Source organism: Stegodyphus dumicola, chromosome 1 (genome assembly GCF_044657685.1).
Source record: "Stegodyphus dumicola isolate Sdum_Otavi_A_Nest chromosome 1, ASM4465768v1".
Lineage (NCBI taxonomy): Eukaryota > Metazoa > Arthropoda > Arachnida > Araneae > Eresidae > Stegodyphus > Stegodyphus dumicola.
The window spans coordinates 17,965,646-17,981,459 of record NC_140768.1 but is presented as its reverse complement, the minus strand read 5'-3'; positions in this window follow the sequence as shown (position 1 = coordinate 17,981,459).

Below are 15,814 nucleotides of genomic sequence, written 5' to 3'. Positions count from 1 at the left end.
CATAAATTCGTATATTACTGGGCCTTACATAAATTGGTATATTACTGGGCATGACATAACTGGGCCTTACATAAATTGGTATATTACTGGGCATGACATAACTGGGCCTTACGTAAATTCGTATATTACTGGACCTTACATTAATTGGTATATTACTGGGCATGACATAACTGGGCTTACATAAATTGGTATATTACTGGGCATGACATAACTGGGCCTTACATAAATTTGTATATTACTGAGCATGGCATTACTGGGCCTTACATAAATTGGTATATTACTGGGCATGACATAACTGGGCCTTACATAAATTCGTAAATTACTGAGCATGACATTACTGGGCCTTACATAAATTCGTATATTACTGCGCCTTAATAAATTTGGTATATTACTGGGCATGACATAACTGTGCCTTACACAAATTGGTATATTACTGGGCATGACATAACTGGGCCTTACATAAATTGGTATATTACTGGGCATGACATAACTGGGCCTTACATAAATTGGTATATTACTGGGCATGACATAACTGGGCCTTACGTAAATTCGTATATTACTGGACCTTACATTAATTGGTATATTACTGGGCATAACATAACTGGGCTTACATAAATTGGTATATTACTGGGCATGACATAACTGGGCCTTACATAAATTTGTATATTACTGAGCATGACATTACTGGGCCTTACATAAATTGGTATATTACTGGGCATGACATAACTGGGCCTTACATAAATTCGTAAATTACTGAGCATGACATTACTGGGCCTTACATAAATTCGTATATTACTGCGCCTTAATAAAATTGGTATATTACTGGGCATGACATAACTGTGCCTTACACAAATTGGTATATTACTGGGCATGACGTAACTGGGCCTTACATAAATTGGTATATTACTGGGCATGACATTACTGGGCCTTACATAAATTCGTATATTACTGAGCATGACATTACTGGGCCTTACATAAATTCGTATATTACTGGGCCTTACATAAGTTGGTATATTACTGGGCATGACATTACTGGGCTTTACATAAATTCGTATATTACTGGGCATGACATTACTGGGCCATACATAAATTCGTATATTACTGGGCATGACATTACTGGGCCATACATAAATTCGTATATTACTGGACCTTACATTAATTGGTATATTACTGGGCATGACATAACTGGGCCTTACATAAATTCGTATATTACTGGGCATGACATAACTGGGCCTTACATAAATTGGTATATTACTGGGCATAACATTACTGGGCCTTACATAAATTCGTATATTACTGGACCTTACATAAATTGGTATATTACTGGGCATGACATAACTGGGCCTTACATAAATTGGTATATTACTGGGCATTACATAACTGGGCCTTACATAAATTGGTATATTACTGAGCATGACATAAATGGGCCTTACATAAATTGGTATATTACTGGGCATGACATTACTGGGCGTTACATAAATTCGTATATTACTGGAACTTACATTAATTAGTATATTACTGGGCACGACATAACTATAACTGGGCCTTACATAAATTCGTATATTACTGAGCATGATATTACTGGGCCTTAAATAAATTGGTATATTACTGGGCATGACATAACTGGGCCTTACATAAATTCGTATATTACTGGGCATGACATTACTGGGCCTTACATAAATTCGTATATTACTGAGCATGACATTACTGGGCCTTACATAAATTCGTATATTACTGGGCCTTACATAAATTGGTATATTACTGGGCATGACATAACTGGGCCTTACGTAAATTCGTATATTACTTGACCTTACATTAATTGGTATATTACTGGGCATGACATAACTGGGCTTACATAAATTGGTATATTACTGGGCATGACATAGCTGGGCCTTACACAAATTTGTATATTACTGAGCATGACATTACTGGGCCTTACATAAATTCGTATATTACTGGGCCTTACATAAATTGGTATGTTACTGGGCATGACATAACTGTGCCTTACATAAATTGGTATATTACTGGGCATGACGTAACTGGGGCTTACATAAATTGGTATATTACTGGGCATGACATAACTGGGCCTTACCGAAATTGGTATATTACTGGGCATGACGTAACTGGGCCTTACATAAATTGGTATATTACTGGGCATGACATTACTGGGCCTTACATAAATTCGTATATTACTGAGCATGACATTACTGGGCCTTACATAAATTCGTATATTGCTGAGCATAACATTACTGGGCCTTACATAAATTCGTATATTACTGGGCCTTACATAAATTGGTATATTACTGGGCATGACATAACTGGGCCTTACATAAATTGGTATATTACTGGGCATGACATAACTGGCCTTACATAAATTAGTATATTACAGGGCATGACATTACTGGGCATTACATAAATTCGTATATTACTGGGCCTTACATAAATTGGTATATTACTGGGCATGACATAACTGGGCCTTACATAAATTGGTATATTACTGGGCATGACATAACTGGGCCTTACATAAATTCGTATACTACTGGACCTTACATAAATTGGTATATTACTGGGCATGACATAACTGGGCCTTACATAAATTGGTATATTACTGGGCATTACATAACTGGGCCTTACATAAATTCGTATATTACTGAGCATGACATAAATGGGCCTTACATAAATTGGTATATTACTGGGCATGACATTACTGGGCGTTACATAAATTCGTATTTTACTGGAACTTACATTAATTGGTATATTACTGGGCACGACATAACTATAACTGGGCCTTACATAAATTCGTATATTACTGAGCATGATATTACTGGGCCTTACATAAATTGGTATATTACTGGGCATGACATAACTGGGCCTTACATAAATTGGTATATTACTGGGCATGACATAACTGGGCCTTACATAAATTCGTATATTACTGGGCATGACATTACTGGGCCTTACATAAATTCGTATATTACTGAGCATGACATTACTGGGCCTTACATAAATTCGTATATTACTGGGCCTTACATAAATTGGTATATTACTGGGCATGACATAACTGGGCCTTTCATAAATTGGTATATTACTGGGCATGACATAACTGGGCCTTACGTAAATTGGTATATTACTGGGCATGACATTACTGGGCCATACATAAATTCGTATATTACTGGACCTTACATTAATTGGTATATTACTGGGCATGACATAACTGGGCCTTACTTAAATTGGTATATTACTGGGCATGACATAACTGGGCCTTACATAAATTGGTATATTACTGGGCATTACATTACTGGGCCTTACATAAATACGTATATTACTGGACCTTACATAAATTGGTATATTACTGGGCATGACATAACTGGGCCTTACATAAATTGGTATATTACTGGGCATTACATAACTGGGCCTTACATAAATTCGTATATTACTGAGCATGACATAAATGGGCCTTACATAAATTGGTATATTACTGGGCATGACATTACTGGGCCTTACATAAATTCGTATATTACTGGAACTTACATTAATTGGTATATTACTGGGCACGACATAACTATAACTGGGCCTTACATAAATTCGTATATTACTGAGCATGATATTACTGGGCCTTACATAAATTGGTATATTACTGGGCATGACATAACTGGGCCTTACATAAATTGGTATATTACTGGGCATGACATAACTGGGCCTTACATAAATTGGTATATTACTGGGCCTTACATAATTTCGTAAATTACTGAGCATGACATTACTGGGCCTTACATAAATTCGTATATTACTGGGCCTTGCATAAATTGGTATATTACTGGGCATGACATAACTGGGCCTTACATAAATTGGTATATTACTGGGCATGACATAACTGGGCCTTACATAAATTGGTATATTACTGGGCATGACATAACTGGGCCTTACGTAAATTCGTATATTACTGGACCTTACATTAATTGGTATATTACTGGGCATGACATAACTGGGCTTACATAAATTGGTATATTACTGGGCATGACATAACTGGGCCTTACATAAATTTGTATATTACTGAGCATGACATTACTGGGCCTTACATAAATTGGTATATTACTGGGCATGACATAACTGGGCCTTACATAAATTCGTAAATTACTGAGCATGACATTACTGGGCCTTACATAAATTCGTATATTACTGCGCCTTAATAAAATTGGTATATTACTGGGCATGACATAACTGTGCCTTACACAAATTGGTATATTACTGGGCATGACGTAACTGGGCCTTACATAAATTGGTATATTACTGGGCATGACATTACTGGGCCTTACATAAATTCGTATATTACTGAGCATGACATTACTGGGCCTTACATAAATTCGTATATTACTGGGCCTTACATAAGTTGGTATATTACTGGGCATGACATTACTGGGCTTTACATAAATTCGTATATTACTGGGCATGACATTACTGGGCCATACATAAATTCGTATATTACTGGACATGACATTACTGGGCCATACATAAATTCGTATATTACTGGACCTTACATTAATTGGTATATTACTGGGCATGACATAACTGGGCCTTACATAAATTCGTATATTACTGGGCATGACATAACTGGGCCTTACATAAATTCGTATATTACTGAGCATGACATAAATGGGCCTTACATAAATTGGTATATTACTGGGCATGACATTACTGGGCCTTACATAAATTCGTATATTACTGGAACTTACATTAATTGGTATATTACTGGGCACGACATAACTATAACTGGGCCTTACATAAATTCGTATATTACTGAGCATGATATTACTGGGCCTTACATAAATTGGTATATTACTGGGCATGACATAACTGGGCCTTACATAAATTGGTATATTACTGGGCATGACATAACTGGGCCTTACATAAATTGGTATATTACTGGGCATGACATAACTGGGCCTTACGTAAATTCGTATATTACTGGACCTTACATTAATTGGTATATTACTGGGCATGACATAACTGGGCTTACATAAATTGGTATATTACTGGGCATGACATAACTGGGCCTTACATAAATTTGTATATTACTGAGCATGGCATTACTGGGCCTTACATAAATTGGTATATTACTGGGCATGACATAACTGGGCCTTACATAAATTCGTAAATTACTGAGCATGACATTACTGGGCCTTACATAAATTCGTATATTACTGCGCCTTAATAAATTTGGTATATTACTGGGCATGACATAACTGTGCCTTACACAAATTGGTATATTACTGGGCATGACATAACTGGGCCTTACATAAATTGGTATATTACTGGGCATGACATAACTGGGCCTTACATAAATTGGTATATTACTGGGCATGACATAACTGGGCCTTACGTAAATTCGTATATTACTGGACCTTACATTAATTGGTATATTACTGGGCATGACATAACTGGGCTTACATAAATTGGTATATTACTGGGCATGACATAACTGGGCCTTACATAAATTTGTATATTACTGAGCATGACATTACTGGGCCTTACATAAATTGGTATATTACTGGGCATGACATAACTGGGCCTTACATAAATTCGTAAATTACTGAGCATGACATTACTGGGCCTTACATAAATTCGTATATTACTGCGCCTTAATAAAATTGGTATATTACTGGGCATGACATAACTGTGCCTTACACAAATTGGTATATTACTGGGCATGACGTAACTGGGCCTTACATAAATTGGTATATTACTGGGCATGACATTACTGGGCCTTACATAAATTCGTATATTACTGAGCATGACATTACTGGGCCTTACATAAATTCGTATATTACTGGGCCTTACATAAGTTGGCATATTACTGGGCATGACATTACTGGGCTTTACATAAATTCGTATATTACTGGGCATGACATTACTGGGCCATACATAAATTCGTATATTACTGGGCATGACATTACTGGGCCATACATAAATTCGTATATTACTGGACTTTACATTAATTGGTATATTACTGGGCATGACATAACTGGGCCTTACATAAATTCGTATATTACTGGGCATGACATAACTGGGCCTTACATAAATTGGTATATTACTGGGCATAACATTACTGGGCCTTACATAAATTCGTATATTACTGGACCTTACATAAATTGGTATATTACTGGGCATGACATAACTGGGCCTTACATAAATTGGTATATTACTGGGCATTACATAACTGGGCCTTACATAAATTGGTATATTACTGAGCATGACATAAATGGGCCTTACATAAATTGGTATATTACTGGGCATGACATTACTGGGCGTTACATAAATTCGTATATTACTGGAACTTACATTAATTAGTATATTACTGGGCACGACATAACTATAACTGGGCCTTACATAAATTCGTATATTACTGAGCATGATATTACTGGGCCTTAAATAAATTGGTATATTACTGGGCATGACATAACTGGGCCTTACATAAATTCGTATATTACTGGGCATGACATTACTGGGCCTTACATAAATTCGTATATTACTGAGCATGACATTACTGGGCCTTACATAAATTCGTATATTACTGGGCCTTACATAAATTGGTATATTACTGGGCATGACATAACTGGGCCTTACGTAAATTCGTATATTACTTGACCTTACATTAATTGGTATATTACTGGGCATGACATAACTGGGCTTACATAAATTGGTATATTACTGGGCATGACATAGCTGGGCCTTACACAAATTTGTATATTACTGAGCATGACATTACTGGGCCTTACATAAATTCGTATATTACTGGGCCTTACATAAATTGGTATGTTACTGGGCATGACATAACTGTGCCTTACATAAATTGGTATATTACTGGGCATGACGTAACTGAGGCTTACATAAATTGGTATATTACTGGGCATGACATAACTGGGCCTTACAGAAATTGGTATATTACTGGGCATGACGTAACTGGGCCTTACATAAATTGGTATATTACTGGGCATGACATTACTGGGCCTTACATAAATTCGTATATTACTGAGCATGACATTACTGGGCCTTACATAAATTCGTATATTACTGAGCATAACATTACTGGGCCTTACATAAATTCGTATATTACTGGGCCTTACATAAATTGGTATATTACTGGGCATGACATAACTGGGCCTTACATAAATTGGTATATTACTGGGCATGACATAACTGGCCTTACATAAATTAGTATATTACAGGGCATGACATTACTGGGCATTACATAAATTCGTATATTACTGGGCCTTACATAAATTGGTATATTACTGGGCATGACATAACTGGGCCTTACATAAATTGGTATATTACTGGGCATGACATAACTGGGCCTTACGTAAATTCGTATATTACTGGACCTTACATTAATTGGTATATTACTGGGCATGACATAACTGGGCTTACATAAATTGGTATATTACTGGGCATGACATAACTGGGCCTTACATAAATTTGTATATTACTGAGCATGGCATTACTGGGCCTTACATAAATTGGTATATTACTGGGCATGACATAACTGGGCCTTACATAAATTCGTAAATTACTGAGCATGACATTACTGGGCCTTACATAAATTCGTATATTACTGCGCCTTAATAAATTTGGTATATTACTGGGCATGACATAACTGTGCCTTACATAAATTGGTATATTACTGGGCATGACATAACTGGGCCTTACATAAATTCGTAAATTACTGAGCATGACATTACTGGGCCTTACATAAATTCGTATATTACTGCGCCTTAATAAATTTGGTATATTACTGGGCATGACATTACTGGGCTTTACATAAATTCGTATATTACTGGGCATGACATTACTGGGCCATACATAAATTCGTATATTACTGGGCATGACATTACTGGGCCATACATAAATTCGTATATTACTGGGCCTTACATAAGTTGGTATATTACTGGGCATGACATTACTGGGCTTTACATAAATTCGTATATTACTGGGCATGACATTACTGGGCCATACATAAATTCGTATATTACTGGGCATGACATTACTGGGCCATACATAAATTCGTATATTACTGGACCTTACATTAATTGGTATATTACTGGGCATGACATAACTGGGCCTTACATAAATTCGTATATTACTGGGCATGACATAACTGGGCCTTACATAAATTGGTATATTACTGGGCATAACATTACTTGGCCTTACATAAATTCGTATATTACTGGACCTTACATAAATTGGTATATTACTGGGCATGACATAACTGGGCCTTACATAAATTGGTATATTACTGGGCATTACATAACTGGGCCTTACATAAATTGGTATATTACTGAGCATGACATAAATGGGCCTTACACAAATTGGTATATTACTGGGCATGACGTAACTGGGCCTTACATAAATTGGTATATTACTGGGCATGACATTACTGGGCCTTACATAAATTCGTATATTACTGAGCATGACATTACTGGGCCTTACATAAATTCGTATATTACTGGGCCTTACATAAGTTGGTATATTACTGGGCATGACATTACTGGGCTTTACATAAATTCGTATATTACTGGGCATGACATTACTGGGCCATACATAAATTCGTATATTACTGGGCATGACATTACTGGGCCATACATAAATTCGTATATTACTGGACCTTACATTAATTGGTATATTACTGGGCATGACATAACTGGGCCTTACATAAATTCGTATATTACTGGGCATGACATAACTGGGCCTTACATAAATTGGTATATTACTGGGCATAACATTACTGGGCCTTACATAAATTCGTATATTACTGGACCTTACATAAATTGGTATATTACTGGGCATGACATAACTGGGCCTTACATAAATTGGTATATTACTGGGCATTACATAACTGGGCCTTACATAAATTGGTATATTACTGAGCATGACATAAATGGGCCTTACATAAATTGGTATATTACTGGGCATGACATTACTGGGCGTTACATAAATTCGTATATTACTGGAACTTACATTAATTAGTATATTACTGGGCACGACATAACTATAACTGGGCCTTACATAAATTCGTATATTACTGAGCATGATATTACTGGGCCTTAAATAAATTGGTATATTACTGGGCCTTAAATAAATTGGTATATTACTGGGCATGACATAACTGGGCCTTACATAAATTCGTATATTACTGGGCATGACATTACTGGGCCTTACATAAATTCGTATATTACTGAGCATGACATTACTGGGCCTTACATAAATTCGTATATTACTGGGCCTTACATAAATTGGTATATTACTGGGCATGACATAACTGGGCCTTACGTAAATTCGTATATTACTTGACCTTACATTAATTGGTATATTACTGGGCATGACATAACTGGGCTTACATAAATTGGTATATTACTGGGCATGACATAGCTGGGCCTTACACAAATTTGTATATTACTGAGCATGACATTACTGGGCCTTACATAAATTCGTATATTACTGGGCCTTACATAAATTGGTATGTTACTGGGCATGACATAACTGTGCCTTACATAAATTGGTATATTACTGGGCATGACGTAACTGGGGCTTACATAAATTGGTATATTACTGGGCATGACATAACTGGGCCTTACAGAAATTGGTATATTACTGGGCATGACGTAACTGGGCCTTACATAAATTGGTATATTACTGGGCATGACATTACTGGGCCTTACATAAATTCGTATATTACTGAGCATGACATTACTGGGCCTTACATAAATTCGTATATTGCTGAGCATAACATTACTGGGCCTTACATAAATTCGTATATTACTGGGCCTTACATAAATTGGTATATTACTGGGCATGACATAAATGGGCCTTACATAAATTGGTATATTACTGGGCATGACATAACTGGCCTTACATAAATTAGTATATTACAGGGCATGACATTACTGGGCATTACATAAATTCGTATATTACTGGGCCTTACATAAATTGGTATATTACTGGGCATGACATAACTGGGCCTTACATAAATTGGTATATTACTGGGCATGACATAACTGGGCCTTACATAAATTCGTATACTACTGGACCTTACATAAATTGGTATATTACTGGGCATGACATAACTGGGCCTTACATAAATTGGTATATTACTGGGCATTACATAACTGGGCCTTACATAAATTCGTATATTACTGAGCATGACATAAATGGGCCTTACATAAATTGGTATATTACTGGGCATGACATTACTGGGCGTTACATAAATTCGTATTTTACTGGAACTTACATTAATTGGTATATTACTGGGCACGACATAACTATAACTGGGCCTTACATAAATTCGTATATTACTGAGCATGATATTACTGGGCCTTACATAAATTGGTATATTACTGGGCATGACATAACTGGGCCTTACATAAATTGGTATATTACTGGGCATGACATAACTGGGCCTTACATAAATTCGTATATTACTGGGCATGACATTACTGGGCCTTACATAAATTCGTATATTACTGAGCATGACATTACTGGGCCTTACATAAATTCGTATATTACTGGGCCTTACATAAATTGGTATATTACTGGGCATGACATAACTGGGCCTTTCATAAATTGGTATATTACTGGGCATGACATAACTGGGCCTTACGTAAATTGGTATATTACTGGGCATGACATTACTGGGCCATACATAAATTCGTATATTACTGGACCTTACATTAATTGGTATATTACTGGGCATGACATAACTGGGCCTTACATAAATTGGTATATTACTGGGCATGACATAACTGGGCCTTACATAAATTGGTATATTACTGGGCATTACATTACTGGGCCTTACATAAATACGTATATTACTGGACCTTACATAAATTGGTATATTACTGGGCATGACATAACTGGGCCTTACATAAATTGGTATATTACTGGGCATTACATAACTGGGCCTTACATAAATTCGTATATTACTGAGCATGACATAAATGGGCCTTACATAAATTGGTATATTACTGGGCCTTACATAAATTCGTATATTACTGGAACTTACATTAATTGGTATATTACTGGGCACGACATAACTATAACTGGGCCTTACATAAATTCGTATATTACTGAGCATGATATTACTGGGCCTTACATAAATTGGTATATTACTGGGCATGACATAACTGGGCCTTACATAAATTGGTATATTACTGGGCCTTACATAATTTCGTAAATTACTGAGCATGACATTACTGGGCCTTACATAAATTCGTATATTACTGGGCCTTGCATAAATTGGTATATTACTGGGCATGACATAACTGGGCCTTACATAAATTGGTATATTACTGGGCATGACATAACTGGGCCTTACATAAATTGGTATATTACTGGGCATGACATAACTGGGCCTTACGTAAATTCGTATATTACTGGACCTTACATTAATTGGTATATTACTGGGCATGACATAACTGGGCTTACATAAATTGGTATATTACTGGGCATGACATAACTGGGCCTTACATAAATTTGTATATTACTGAGCATGACATTACTGGGCCTTACATAAATTGGTATATTACTGGGCATGACATAACAGGGCCTTACATAAATTCGTAAATTACTGAGCATGACATTACTGGGCCTTACATAAATTCTTATATTACTGCGCCTTAATAAAATTGGTATATTACTGGGCATGACATAACTGTGCCTTACACAAATTGGTATATTACTGGGCATGACGTCACTGGGCCTTACATAAATTGGTATATTACTGGGCATGACATTACTGGGCCTTACATAAATTCGTATATTACTGAGCATGACATTACTGGGCCTTACATAAATTCGTATATTACTGGGCCTTACATAAGTTGGTATATTACTGGGCATGACATTACTGGGCTTTACATAAATTCGTATATTACTGGGCATGACATTACTGGGCCATACATAAATTCGTATATTACTGGGCATGACATTACTGGGCCATACATAAATTCGTATATTACTGGACCTTACATTAATTGGTATATTACTGGGCATGACATAACTGGGCCTTACATAAATTCGTATATTACTGAGCATGACATAAATGGGCCTTACATAAATTGGTATATTACTGGGCATGACATTACTGGGCCTTACATAAATTCGTATATTACTGGAACTTACATTAATTGGTATATTACTGGGCACGACATAACTATAACTGGGCCTTACATAAATTCGTATATTACTGAGCATGATATTACTGGGCCTTACATAAATTGGTATATTACTTGGCATGACATAACTGGGCCTTACATAAATTGGTATATTACTGAGCATGACATTACTGGGCCTTACATAAATTCGTATATTACTGGGCCTTGCATAAATTGGTATATTACTGGGCATGACATAACTGGGCCTTACATAAATTGGTATATTACTGGGCATGACATAACTGCGCCTTACATAAATTGGTATATTACTGGGCATGACATAACTGGGCCTTACGTAAATTCGTATATTACTGGACCTTACATTAATTGGTATATTACTGGGCATGACATAACTGGGCTTACATAAATTGGTATATTACTGGGCATGACATAACTGGGCCTTACATAAATTTGTATATTACTGAGCATGACATTACTGGGCCTTACATAAATTTGTATATTACTGGGCATGACATAACTGGGCCTTACATAAATTCGTAAATTACTGAGCATGACATTACTGGGCCTTACATAAATTCGTATATTACTGCGCCTTAATAAAATTGGTATATTACTGGGCATGACATAACTGTGCCTTACACAAATTGGTATATTACTGGGCATGACGTAACTGGGCCTTACATAAATTGGTATATTACTGGGCATGACATTACTGGGCCTTACATAAATTCGTATATTACTGAGCATGACATTACTGGGCCTTACATAAATTCGTATATTACTGGGCCTTACATAAGTTGGCATATTACTGGGCATGACATTACTGGGCTTTACATAAATTCGTATATTACTGGGCATGACATTACTGGGCCATACATAAATTCGTATATTACTGGGCATGACATTACTGGGCCATACATAAATTCGTATATTACTGGACTTTACATTAATTGGTATATTACTGGGCATGACATAACTGGGCCTTACATAAATTCGTATATTACTGGGCATGACATAACTGGGCCTTACATAAATTGGTATATTACTGGGCATAACATTACTGGGCCTTACATAAATTCGTATATTACTGGACCTTACATAAATTGGTATATTACTGGGCATGACATAACTGGGCCTTACATAAATTGGTATATTACTGGGCATTACATAACTGGGCCTTACATAAATTGGTATATTACTGAGCATGACATAAATGGGCCTTACATAAATTGGTATATTACTGGGCATGACATTACTGGGCGTTACATAAATTCGTATATTACTGGAACTTACATTAATTAGTATATTACTGGGCACGACATAACTATAACTGGGCCTTACATAAATTCGTATATTACTGAGCATGATATTACTGGGCCTTAAATAAATTGGTATATTACTGGGCATGACATAACTGGGCCTTACATAAATTCGTATATTACTGGGCATGACATTACTGGGCCTTACATAAATTCGTATATTACTGAGCATGACATTACTGGGCCTTACATAAATTCGTATATTACTGGGCCTTACATAAATTGGTATATTACTGGGCATGACATAACTGGGCCTTACGTAAATTCGTATATTACTTGACCTTACATTAATTGGTATATTACTGGGCATGACATAACTGGGCTTACATAAATTGGTATATTACTGGGCATGACATAGCTGGGCCTTACACAAATTTGTATATTACTGAGCATGACATTACTGGGCCTTACATAAATTCGTATATTACTGGGCCTTACATAAATTGGTATGTTACTGGGCATGACATAACTGTGCCTTACATAAATTGGTATATTACTGGGCATGACGTAACTGAGGCTTACATAAATTGGTATATTACTGGGCATGACATAACTGGGCCTTACAGAAATTGGTATATTACTGGGCATGACGTAACTGGGCCTTACATAAATTGGTATATTACTGGGCATGACATTACTGGGCCTTACATAAATTCGTATATTACTGAGCATGACATTACTGGGCCTTACATAAATTCGTATATTACTGAGCATAACATTACTGGGCCTTACATAAATTCGTATATTACTGGGCCTTACATAAATTGGTATATTACTGGGCATGACATAACTGGGCCTTACATAAATTGGTATATTACTGGGCATGACATAACTGGCCTTACATAAATTAGTATATTACAGGGCATGACATTACTGGGCATTACATAAATTCGTATATTACTGGGCCTTACATAAATTGGTATATTACTGGGCATGACATAACTGGGCCTTACATAAATTGGTATATTACTGGGCATGACATAACTGGGCCTTACGTAAATTCGTATATTACTGGACCTTACATTAATTGGTATATTACTGGGCATGACATAACTGGGCTTACATAAATTGGTATATTACTGGGCATGACATAACTGGGCCTTACATAAATTTGTATATTACTGAGCATGGCATTACTGGGCCTTACATAAATTGGTATATTACTGGGCATGACATAACTGGGCCTTACATAAATTCGTAAATTACTGAGCATGACATTACTGGGCCTTACATAAATTCGTATATTACTGCGCCTTAATAAATTTGGTATATTACTGGGCATGACATAACTGTGCCTTACACAAATTGGTATATTACTGGGCATGACATAACTGGGCCTTACATAAATTGGTATATTACTGGGCATGACATAACTGTGCCTTACACAAATTGGTATATTACTGGGCATGACATAACTGGGCCTTACGTAAATTCGTATATTACTGGACCTTACATTAATTGGTATATTACTGGGCATGACATAACTGGGCTTACATAAATTGGTATATTACTGGGCATGACATAACTGGGCCTTACATAAATTTGTATATTACTGAGCATGACATTACTGGGCCTTACATAAATTGGTATATTACTGGGCATGACATAACTGGGCCTTACATAAATTCGTAAATTACTGAGCATGACATTACTGGGCCTTACATAAATTCGTATATTACTGCGCCTTAATAAAATTGGTATATTACTGGGCATGACATAACTGTGCCTTACACAAATTGGTATATTACTGGGCATGACGTAACTGGGCCTTACATAAATTGGTATATTACTGGGCATGACATTACTGGGCCTTACATAAATTCGTATATTACTGAGCATGACATTACTGGGCCTTACATAAATTCGTATATTACTGGGCCTTACATAAGTTGGTATATTACTGGGCATGACATTACTGGGCTTTACATAAATTCGTATATTACTGGGCATGACATTACTGGGCCATACATAAATTCGTATATTACTGGGCATGACATTACTGGGCCATACAGAAATTCGTATATTACTGGACCTTACATTAATTGGTATATTACTGGGCATGACATAACTGGGCCTTACATAAATTCGTATATTACTGAGCATGACATAAATGGGCCTTACATAAATTGGTATATTACTGGGCATGACATTACTGGGCCTTACATAAATTCGTATATTACTGGAACTTACATTAATTGGTATATTACTGGGCACGACATAACTATAACTGGGCCTTACATAAATTCGTATATTACTGAGCATGATATTACTGGGCCTTACATAAATTGGTATATTACTTGGCATGACATAACTGGGCCTTACATAAAT